The sequence below is a fragment of the Arachis hypogaea genome, chromosome 11 (assembly GCF_003086295.3).
Source record: "Arachis hypogaea cultivar Tifrunner chromosome 11, arahy.Tifrunner.gnm2.J5K5, whole genome shotgun sequence".
Lineage (NCBI taxonomy): Eukaryota > Viridiplantae > Streptophyta > Magnoliopsida > Fabales > Fabaceae > Arachis > Arachis hypogaea.
Genome location: NC_092046.1, coordinates 54,984,619 through 54,994,764, shown reverse-complemented (window position 1 = coordinate 54,994,764; position 10,146 = coordinate 54,984,619). Strand labels below are relative to the sequence as shown.

Here is a 10,146-nt window from a genome sequence, read left to right as displayed (position 1 = left end):
GCGATATACGGACAAGGCATAAAGGAGATTAAGAGATAGATAACAGATAGATATATATATAACATAAGTAATAGCCACTAGTCGCGACCCGCGAAGTTTAGGCCGGCTAGGGTACAGTATGAAAGTAGTTGAAAACAGTATATCCTAATCTCTCCCAAAAAAAACATAAGAGCCTCTATAGGCAAGTCCCAAAAGAGTTCAATACATAATATAATCTTTTCAAAACAAAGATGGAGAGATTCTAAGCAAAACACAAAGTAGAGAAAATAAAGATCTTCGCCGTCTCTCAAACGTACCATAGCTCACTTCTGAGCACCTGGACCAGTATCTGAAAAACAAGAGATATATACGGAATGAGAACCCCGGGCCCATGGGTTCCCAGTACGGTAAAAGTGCCAAATAAATACAATGCACTGCAATAAAAACTCACTAAGCATCCTAAACTCCTTTTCACCAAGTATCCAGCCTAGATTCTCACTAATCCATAAATAGGCATCTGTCGTAAGGGAATACTAAATCTAGTTTATGTTACACATGTTTTCCCAACTCGCTGATTCTTCCACGAATCAGACTCAGAATCATAAGCAAAACCATCACCAGTTGTTCTGCCTCAGCAACTCTATATCAATACATCATACCCTCGCCTGGAGCTAGTGAAATCACATCACTGCGTCTACCCAGGGGGCTCAAATTATCTCATTCAAAAATCATCATCATCATGCAATCGCATCAAGAACAGCCCTCAACATCCACCGACACCAACATGAGGGATCTCTCAGTTGTACAAACACAAGCAATACAGACAAGTAATACACAAATAAGGTACAAGTAGAACAAGTAGCACATAATCAGGTAACATAGCATATATGATGTAGAAATCCAAAACAAATAGGCAAACCCAAACAATTCAAACATATGCAAATGATGTATGCCTGCCCTATGGCTGATGATATCATCTGTCGGTTATATAGCCAACCCGACATGTCCTGGTAGCTAACCATTGGACAGAAACATCCCTTGCGGAGCAAGTAGGTTTGAGCTACAACCCCCTTGCTACTACCCGCTCAACCCAGAGCCAGTGGAATAACTACTACTGCGGCTACTACCCAGGCGGGTGTTTAAAAGCTCAACCTGGAGCGAGTGGATTCACCACTACTACCGCTACTACCCAGGCGTCACAATCTCTGACCTAGAGCAAGTGGGACGAACTACAACCCTTGCTACTACCCAGGCATCTTAAGCATTGACCCGGAGCAAGCGGGATGAACCACAACCCTTTCTACTGCCCAGGTATCTCAAACATATATTCATTCGATCTCAATTCATATTATAAATCCTCATTGTTATCAAATCTCAAACATTAACCTGGAGCAAGTTGGACGAACCCCAACCCTTACTACTACCTAGGTATCAGAGTTACATTCATTCAAAACTCCATAATTAACTCATTTATCATAAACATCCTTTTCCGTCTCATACCCGGAGAAAGTGGACAACGCCACTGCTTACTACCCGGGGTTACACATCACATTTCAACATTTTCCATTATTATCCATTTAACACATTCATTCATTAATCATATATGCATTTATACTCAGCCATAATCAATAATGGCTTTGCCGTGACCCGGCAATAACTCAGCCATCCAGCTCATGGTTCAATCAAGAACCAGCCATTTATCAATAGATATAGCCCTTCGGCTCATGGCATACACGGTACTTCTACCGTCATCCTCCATATCTAATATAATCATCGTTGATCACCATTGATCATAACTTTTCCCCTTGCTTTACTCGCAAGTTACCACATCCCCTAGCTCCTTTCTCATTACTAGGCATATCATAATGATTTAATACATAATGGGTGATATCGGAGGCTTAGAAGTATGAGATTTGGCTTTTAAAACTCAAAAATCAACTTTGGCATGAAAACAGAGCCACGCGTATGCGCACTCCACGCGCACGCGTGGATGGCCTCAAAAACTCATCGACGCGTAAGCGTCATGCACACTAACGCGTGGATTGAAAAATAGCCAAGCGACGCGCACGCGTCAACCACGCGTATGCGTGGGTGCTCTCGTGCCCCATGCACAAAGCTGGCATAGTTCTGGCACAACTCTCTGGAAAATGGCTGGGCATTGGGTGCAGCACAATCGGCGCGCCCGCGCACATCATGTGCACGCGTGGATGGCGCTTTCTGGAAGAACAGCGCGTACACGCCAAGTGCGCCTACGCGCGAGGGGTCATTCTGCTAAAAATTTTCTAAGTTAAAAAGCTGCAGAATTTACAGATTCAGCCCCCAATCTTCCAACAGACATAACGTTCTCATTTTAAATCGTTTTTCACCCGTTCTTCGAACGGCATGGACATCCCGGATCCAATTTCATTTTTAAACAGATTTGGCACAAAATGGAGATCCGTATTCCAAATTATGTCCCGTCAAAGTATGTCCAAAAACCATGTTTTTCATACAAAACCACAAAGTGCCATTTTCAAAACAAGCCATTTTCAACTCTTTTCAAAATCAACCAAAACATGCCAATTTCAACCCTTTTTTGAAACCAATCAAAATATACCAAAATCAACATCAAGCCTCCTCAACTCATACATTGATGCTTTACCACGATTCACAAAACCACCATATAACCATTTTTACCCATTTCAAACAAATGGCTAAATTACAAACACATTAACATGTCATACATCTTTCCTCATCCCAATTTCCAACAATACTATTTTCAATCAATCGTCATTACACATAATCAATGTTATACTCACTATCACATGGTTTCACCCACAAATCAACCTTAATCATTTCTCAAGTATATATCACAACATACATATCTCTCATACATGATCATACCATCAAGGCATCAATAATCATACTCACATATATGACCACATAATATATCTCAACCAAAATCAAACATACCTCATCTATACAATTTCACCCAAAATTACCAATTCCCACACTTCAACTCCTCAAACCTCATTATTCAATAACCAACCCAATTATTCATATATTCATTATCTGAAATTCATCCAATCACTTGTGTCATCATACAATGTACACATCAACTTACCTTCCTTACCTCTTTCCGGCCTCCGGCCCAATTTCATAATTTAAATACATAAACCACAAATTAATACTCATTATCCAATGCATCAAATTCTCAATACACCAAGCATACAAGGCCACACAATTCTCAATCCAATCATTAATTCACAATACATACCAACTATGCATATTAGCACCAACCATTTACACAATCCAAACTTAATCCTAGGGGCATCTAGCCTAGGAATTCTTATCACACCACACGGTACTTAAATGAAACTTAAACCGTACCTCTTGTAGCCAAATCAATTGAGCCTCTTCTTTGGAAGTCTCCACCAACCTTAGCCCCAAGCCTCACCAAAGCTCCTCAAGCAATACCAATCTCCCAATTGTGCACCAAAACCATCAAATGCACTAACATAACCAATATCACATACATACATCAACCTAGGGCTCATAAAAATGACAATTCACAAGGGTTGGAGGATTTCTTACCTTAACCCACTGAAGTTTGTGATGAATATCACCCATGGCTCATACTAGAGCACTCCTAAACAATCAAAATCATAAGGTTTCCTCAAAACCCAAACCAAATTCGAATTTGAAGAGGAAAATGAAAATTGGGCAGAGGACAGTGAATTACTCACCACAAAACTTAGATAGAATTGTAGAGGATGAGAAGAGCGACGCGTGGCCGCAAACGGCTCATCAATCGGAGCTCCGTAGCCAAGTTATGGTGATTTGAAGATCAAAGAGAGTTAGGTTTTCTCTCTTCTATTCTCTTTTCTCTATTTCAGCGCCCCAACCTCTCTTTTAGGGTAAAAATGAGCTGAAATGCTCATAACTAATGTTTATATATGTTGGGTCTTGGGCCCACTTAGGCCCAGTTCACTTATTTTTGTCCGTTGGCCCAATTTTTGGACCAAAACCTTTAAGATTAGCGCTCTAAATCGCACTTCAAATATTTCTACCTCCCCTAATTATAATTCCTCATTTCTTAATCTTATTTACTCATAATCAATTTTCTCAGCTGCAGTACCAGACAGGTCTCAGCCGGTACTGCCGGTCAAAATTCCACTGCGCGCTTTTACGCAGAAAACTATGTTTTCCGACTCAGAAAAATTCACTGAATCCAAATATCATATTTAAATCATCAAATTCCAATTGCCAAATCTTCCAACCATATTCACTCCTACTTAACTCATTATTTAATTAATTTCGGTTAGACCGGGTATTACAAAGGATCGTTTCAAGGAAACAGTGGAGCGATTTCAGGCAACCACTCAACAACTGGAGCAAGCATTAATTCAATGGGCTTCTAGGCGCTCAAATATACAAGGATCAGCCACAGCTCCATGTGGACAGTCTAGTGAAGAGCGTAGCATGAAGGAGATACCAGAAACCTCAGTGGACAAGACAGAGAATGAATTCGTACTAGAACAAGTAGAAGAAGCTGTCATTGTTCAAGAAGAAGAGTTGGTTGAAGACTTAGGAGATGCAAAACCTCCATGGGAAAGTCAAGACATAGAGCCTCCTTCCAAGACGGTTGAAATTGATGCTGAGGAGGGTGTACAACCTCCAAAGCATATTATAGTTGAAGACTTGGAAGAGGTTGATCAAGAGATGGAGATTCAAGAAGAAGAAGCACAATCTCCCATGCCCTTGGAAAGCAATGAAGAAAAGATTGAACTGGAAAAGAGCTACCAAGAGGAAGAGGTTGAAATTAAAGAAGCTTGCAAAGAGGTGGTAATTATCAGAGAAGAGCACAAGGGAGTGGAGCTTGCAATTTCATTAAAAATACCTCCCCCTAAGTTGCCATCATCCTTCACAACACTCAAGTGGGTAAAATTCATATCCCATAGCTTTCTAATCCCACTTGAATATGGGCTACTGGAGACGGATGGTCAACTTAGAGCTCTTTGTGGCATTAAGAGTAAGAGGAAGATGGCTAGTGATAAGAATTGTCAAGCAAGGTTCATCATGGTTGAAAGCTTTAAGTTTAAATGCAAAGGTTGGTATAAAGCTCAACTGAATGGGTCTAGGAAGCTGTTTGGTCGCTGCAGTGAGAATTCAGATCACCTTTCACACGGATGGAAAAGTGCAGATCGAGACAAGAACGGGTGTAAAAGTAAAGTTTGGGATCCTGGAATCTGTTCTGACAGTTGTCACCCCGGGAGCCTAAGAATCTGTTTGAAGCTTCTTAAGGGCTTTACATGCTTAGTTTGGGACCCCGGAGGCTACTGGAAATACAAACATTGGTGGGGATTCCTGGATCAGTACAAGCACAAGCCACCATAGCAGGAATCTCATCAAATGTCCAACTTAAGGACTATAACTAAAAGTGCTAGGTGGGAGACAACCCACCATGGTATGATCGTCCTTTTTCATTTTTATTTAGTTTTATTTGTTTTTGAATTTTATTTTATTTTGTTATATTGAACCTGGAATTTTACATCACATTCATATTAACACTGCATTCTGCATTTTTCAGATTACAAAAAAAAAAAGCGAGCACGCGACACGACCGCATCAGCGACGCGTCCGCGTCGCAAGGAGAGAAGAGAAAATAAAAACGAACAGAGAGTCACGCTGGAGCAAGGCTGGAGGCGTGCCAGTGGCACAATTCGTCCCACGCGACCGCATCGCTGACGCGTTCGCGTCGCAGGGGAATACTGGCCTCCCACGCGATCGCGTGCCCCACGCGGCCGCGTGACCTGGATTTCGACGTCAAAGGGTGCATGGCCGAAAGTTGAGCTGGAGTTGGGCTGGAATCGTGCTGAAAGCCCAAGCCTCACCACGCGAACGCGTGCCCCACGCATCCGCGTCATATCCCCATGATGGCCACGCACGCGATCGCGTCCCCCACGCGATCGCGTCACCCAGGATTTTGCAATACTAAGTTTTGAACAGAGAGTTGTGCGACCACGAGGCTGCACTCGCGCCACTAGCACAAATCAAGTCACGTGATCGCGTGGCCCACGCGTCCGCGTCGCCTAACCTTATTGCGCACCACGCGACTGATGCCAAGGCATCATAGGCTAGTTTCACTAGCATTTTTCTGTTAGTTTTAGTTGTTTTATGCATTTTCTTGAGCTTAAAGTAACCAAAAATGGTTAAATGAAGAACAAAGCAATGAACCATCCAAACAATATGATTTTGATGCATATTCCATGAGTTTTAGTTATAATACTTAAATGCTATGAATGGGAGATTTCTCATGAAATTTTGCAAGACTTTGATGCAATTTTTTGGATGATTTCAGGGAAGAAGAGGCTAAGCAAGGAAGCAACAAAATCAATAAAGGAAGCTTGAATATCACATGTGGAGTTTAAGTTCCAGTTTAAGCCTAAACTGGAGCTTAAACGCCAAAATCATGAAGGATAAGAAATGCTGGAATTGAAGTTTAACCTCCAGTTTGACCTTAAACTGGAGGTTAAACGCCAGAATGAAAAGCCTCACTAAAGAAGCATTCCACGTTTAACCTCCAGTTTGACCTCAAACTGGAGGTTAAACGCCAGAATGATAATGCCACTCAGGGAGGAGTTCCACGTTTAACCTCCAGTTTGACCTCAAACTGGAGGTTAAACGCCAGAAGAAGGAAGAGTACCAGGGAGCCATTCCACGTTTAAGCTCTAGTTTGACCTCAAACTGGAGCTTAAACGTGTTCGACAGCTTTTCCCCTCCAGGGTTGCTCTCTCCATTTCCATGTTTAACCTCCAGTTTGACCTCAAACTGGAGGTTAAACGTGTTCGACACCTCCAGGGCTACCATTCTAAGCTTCCACGTTTAACCTCCAGTTTGACCTCAAACTGGAGGTTAAACGTGTTCGACCTCCAGTATGCCTCCACCCTTTTCCACGTTTAACCTCCAGTTTAACCTTAAACTGGAGGTTAAACGTGTTCGACCTCCAGGGCTGCCCTTCCTATTTCCACGTTTAAGCTTCAGTTTAACCTTAAACTGAAGCTTAAACGTGTTCGACTCCATGACTCTCCAGGGCTACCTTCTTCCATTTCCACGTTTAAGCTTCAGTTTAACCTTAAACTGAAGCTTAAACGTGCTCCTACAAAAGGCCTCACTGGAAGTATCTGGCGTTTAAGCTGCAGTTTAAGCTTAAACTGCAACTTAAACGCCACTCTTGGAAAAAGGTTTCTGGGCCAATAATCTTGCGGTTTAAGTTACTCTTTGAGCACAAACAATAACTTAAACTTACTCTAGTATGAAACCCAATTGAATATCATGGTTTATGGGATTGGGCCTGAAGGATTGATGAGTTTGAAATCTCAATTTATTGAGTCATGTGTCATTATTTGATTATCACTAAGTTGGCTCAATAAATGTTACAGGATTTGGATCAACAACCTCATCAAGATTATGGATCATAAACCCAAGGCAAAAGGAAAGCAAGGAGAGGCCTCAAAGCCCAAGAAGCACAACTGAAGCTCAATATAGAAAGTGTATAAATAGGATAGAAGTTAAGTTAGAAAGGACTTGGACTTTCACTTTTTAGCTAGTTTTCCTTTTCTTTGTAATTGAATTCAGAGCTATGATTCACTAAACCCCCTTTCATTGGGTTAGGGAGCTCTATTGTAATTCAATGAATCAATAATAGTTTATCTTCTTCTTCAATCTTTTCTCTTGAATTTTGTTAGAAAGCTTCTCGATCTAATTCCATTGGGTAGTTGTCTTGGGAAAGAAACTACCCATACTTGGAATCCTTCGGAGCCTTGGGAAAGGAATGGAGGATTCATGCTAGAGAAGCTTTCTCACAGTGAATTGGATTGGGGTTTGGATGGATATTGTGACATGTAATCCTACCAAATTGTGGTTCATGAAATTGTGTGGTATAATCAGTGATCAAGCATCATCTCTTCTTATGAACATTTAAACCAAGGGATTGGGAATTTGTTTGTTTTTAGAGAGAATTGGTGAGCCAAGGGATTGGGATCCAATCATATAAGATTGCCAAGCAAAAATTCAATGAACGCATTGGTTGAGGAAGAGATAAACATGTTTTGATTCGGAGATCTCAATATCTCCTATAACCCAATGAATTTCCCATTTCTGATTTCCACTTTCTCTTTACATTCTGCTACTCAATTCATGCAATCACCCCCATTCCCTTTTAATTTCAGCAATTTAGTTTCTGCCCTTTAATTCATGCAATTTAAGATTCCGCCATTTCAATTTCTTGTCATTTACTTTTCCCGCCAATTTTACATTCCGCACTACTCATCTCAATCTTGATTCCGCTCAACTAGAACACGCTTCTAATCCGAATTGCTCACTCAACCAATCCTTGTGGGATTCGACCTCACTCTATTGTGAGTTTTTACTTGACGATAACCGGTGCACTTGCCGGAAGGAATTTTGCCGATCGTGCAATTTCCTAAATCGTAGCATAACTAGTTTATGTGCATCAAGTTTATGGCGCCGTTGCCGGGGATTGGTTTTCGATTGACAATTCTCCAATTGGAAGCTAACTAGATTGAGCAGTTTTCCCTTGCTTTGTTAATTCTGTTCAAGATACTTGTTGAATTTTAATTTCTGCACTTGGTTACATGCTTTCCTTCTTTATGCCTTTAAATTCATGCAACTAACTCACTGACTCACTAACTGTTTGAATTAATTCCTCAATTGATCTAACCATACTCTTCCATTAACCAAGAGTATTTCACTTGTTTGTGTTTGAGCTGTGTTCTTGTATGACAGGTAGGAGAGGAGAGACATCAACTCCTCCATATACCGAACCAGAGAGGACCCTTCATAGACTTAGAAGGGAAGCAAGAGGGAAGAGAGTAGTGGGAGAAGAGGAATCTGAAGGAGAATCTGAGGACAATTTTGAGGAAGCTTTAGATCTCAACATGGATAGAGAAGTTCATAACCATGAGAGAGCTGATGGAAACGATGCCATTCCTGAGAGGAGGGTTCTTAGTTCATACATAAACCCAACCTCTGGGAATTGTGGTAGTAGCATCCAGAAACCACCCATTCAGGCCAACAATTTTGAGCTCAAGCCACAGCTAATATCACTAGTGGAGAATCATTGTTCCTTTGGAGGAAGTGCTAATGAAGACCCAAACCAACATCTCACAAAATTTCTGAGAATTTGTGACACTGTGAAGTCCAATGGAGTCCAGGAAGATGCCTATAAACTGCTTTTGTTCCCATTTTCACTTAGGGACAAAGCAGCTAAGTGGCTGGAATCATTCCCAAGGGGGAGTCTAACAACATGGGATGAGGTGGAAAGCAAGTTTCTGGCACGTTTCTACCCTCCACAAAAGGTCAATAGGCTTCGATCTGAGGTTCAGACTTTTAGACAACAAGATGGTGAAACTCTCTACGAGGCATGGGAGAGATTCAAGGACTTGACAAGGAAATGCCCACCAAACATGTTCCATGATTGGGTGCAATTGCACATCTTTTATGATGGGCTCTCTTATGAATCAAGGAAGGCTGTAGACCATTCATCAGGAGGTTCATTGAACAGGAAAAAGACTGTGGAAGAAGCCATTGAAGTGATCGAGACAGTGGCTGAGAATGAGTACTACTATGCATCAGAGAGGCACAACACTAAGGGAGTCATGGAGCTGAACCATGTTGATACAATTCTAGCCCAAAACAAGGTGTTTGCCAAGCAACTAGCAGAGCTTACCAGGCAATTAGAAACAAAGCAAGTGGCTGCAATACACACACAAGATCAAGAGGAAGTAAGCATTGAAGGAGGTGATTGGGATGAGGCCAACTATGTGGGAAACCAACAAAGGCAATCATATGATCCACATTCCAACACTTACAACCCAGGCTGGAGAAACCACCCAAACTTTGGGTGGGGAAACCAATAAACCCAACCACAAAACCACAAACCTTACAACCACAACCAACATAACAATTCCACATACCAAAACTCCAACCAAAGATCATACCAAGCCACACAAAACACTTACCCCCAATCATCATATCATGGCCAAAATAATCAACATACCCAACCTAATCCGAACCAACAATTTCAAGATCAATTAAACCGGATAGAAGGAATGCTTGCAACCATGAGCCAAGACATAATTGAATTGAAAGCTTTTAAGGAAGAAG

The 10,146-nt window shown here is 41.4% G+C and overlaps 1 non-coding gene across 1 annotated transcript; it reads right to left on the bottom strand.

Annotated features, from left to right (window-relative positions):
- Positions 1–9,344: 9,344 nt before the first annotated feature.
- Positions 9,345–9,448, bottom strand: LOC112725465 (small nucleolar RNA R71). Its single transcript, XR_003164572.1, has one exon. It is a non-coding gene; the product is annotated as a small nucleolar RNA R71 (small nucleolar RNA).
- Between the last annotated feature and the right edge of the window lie 698 nt (positions 9,449–10,146).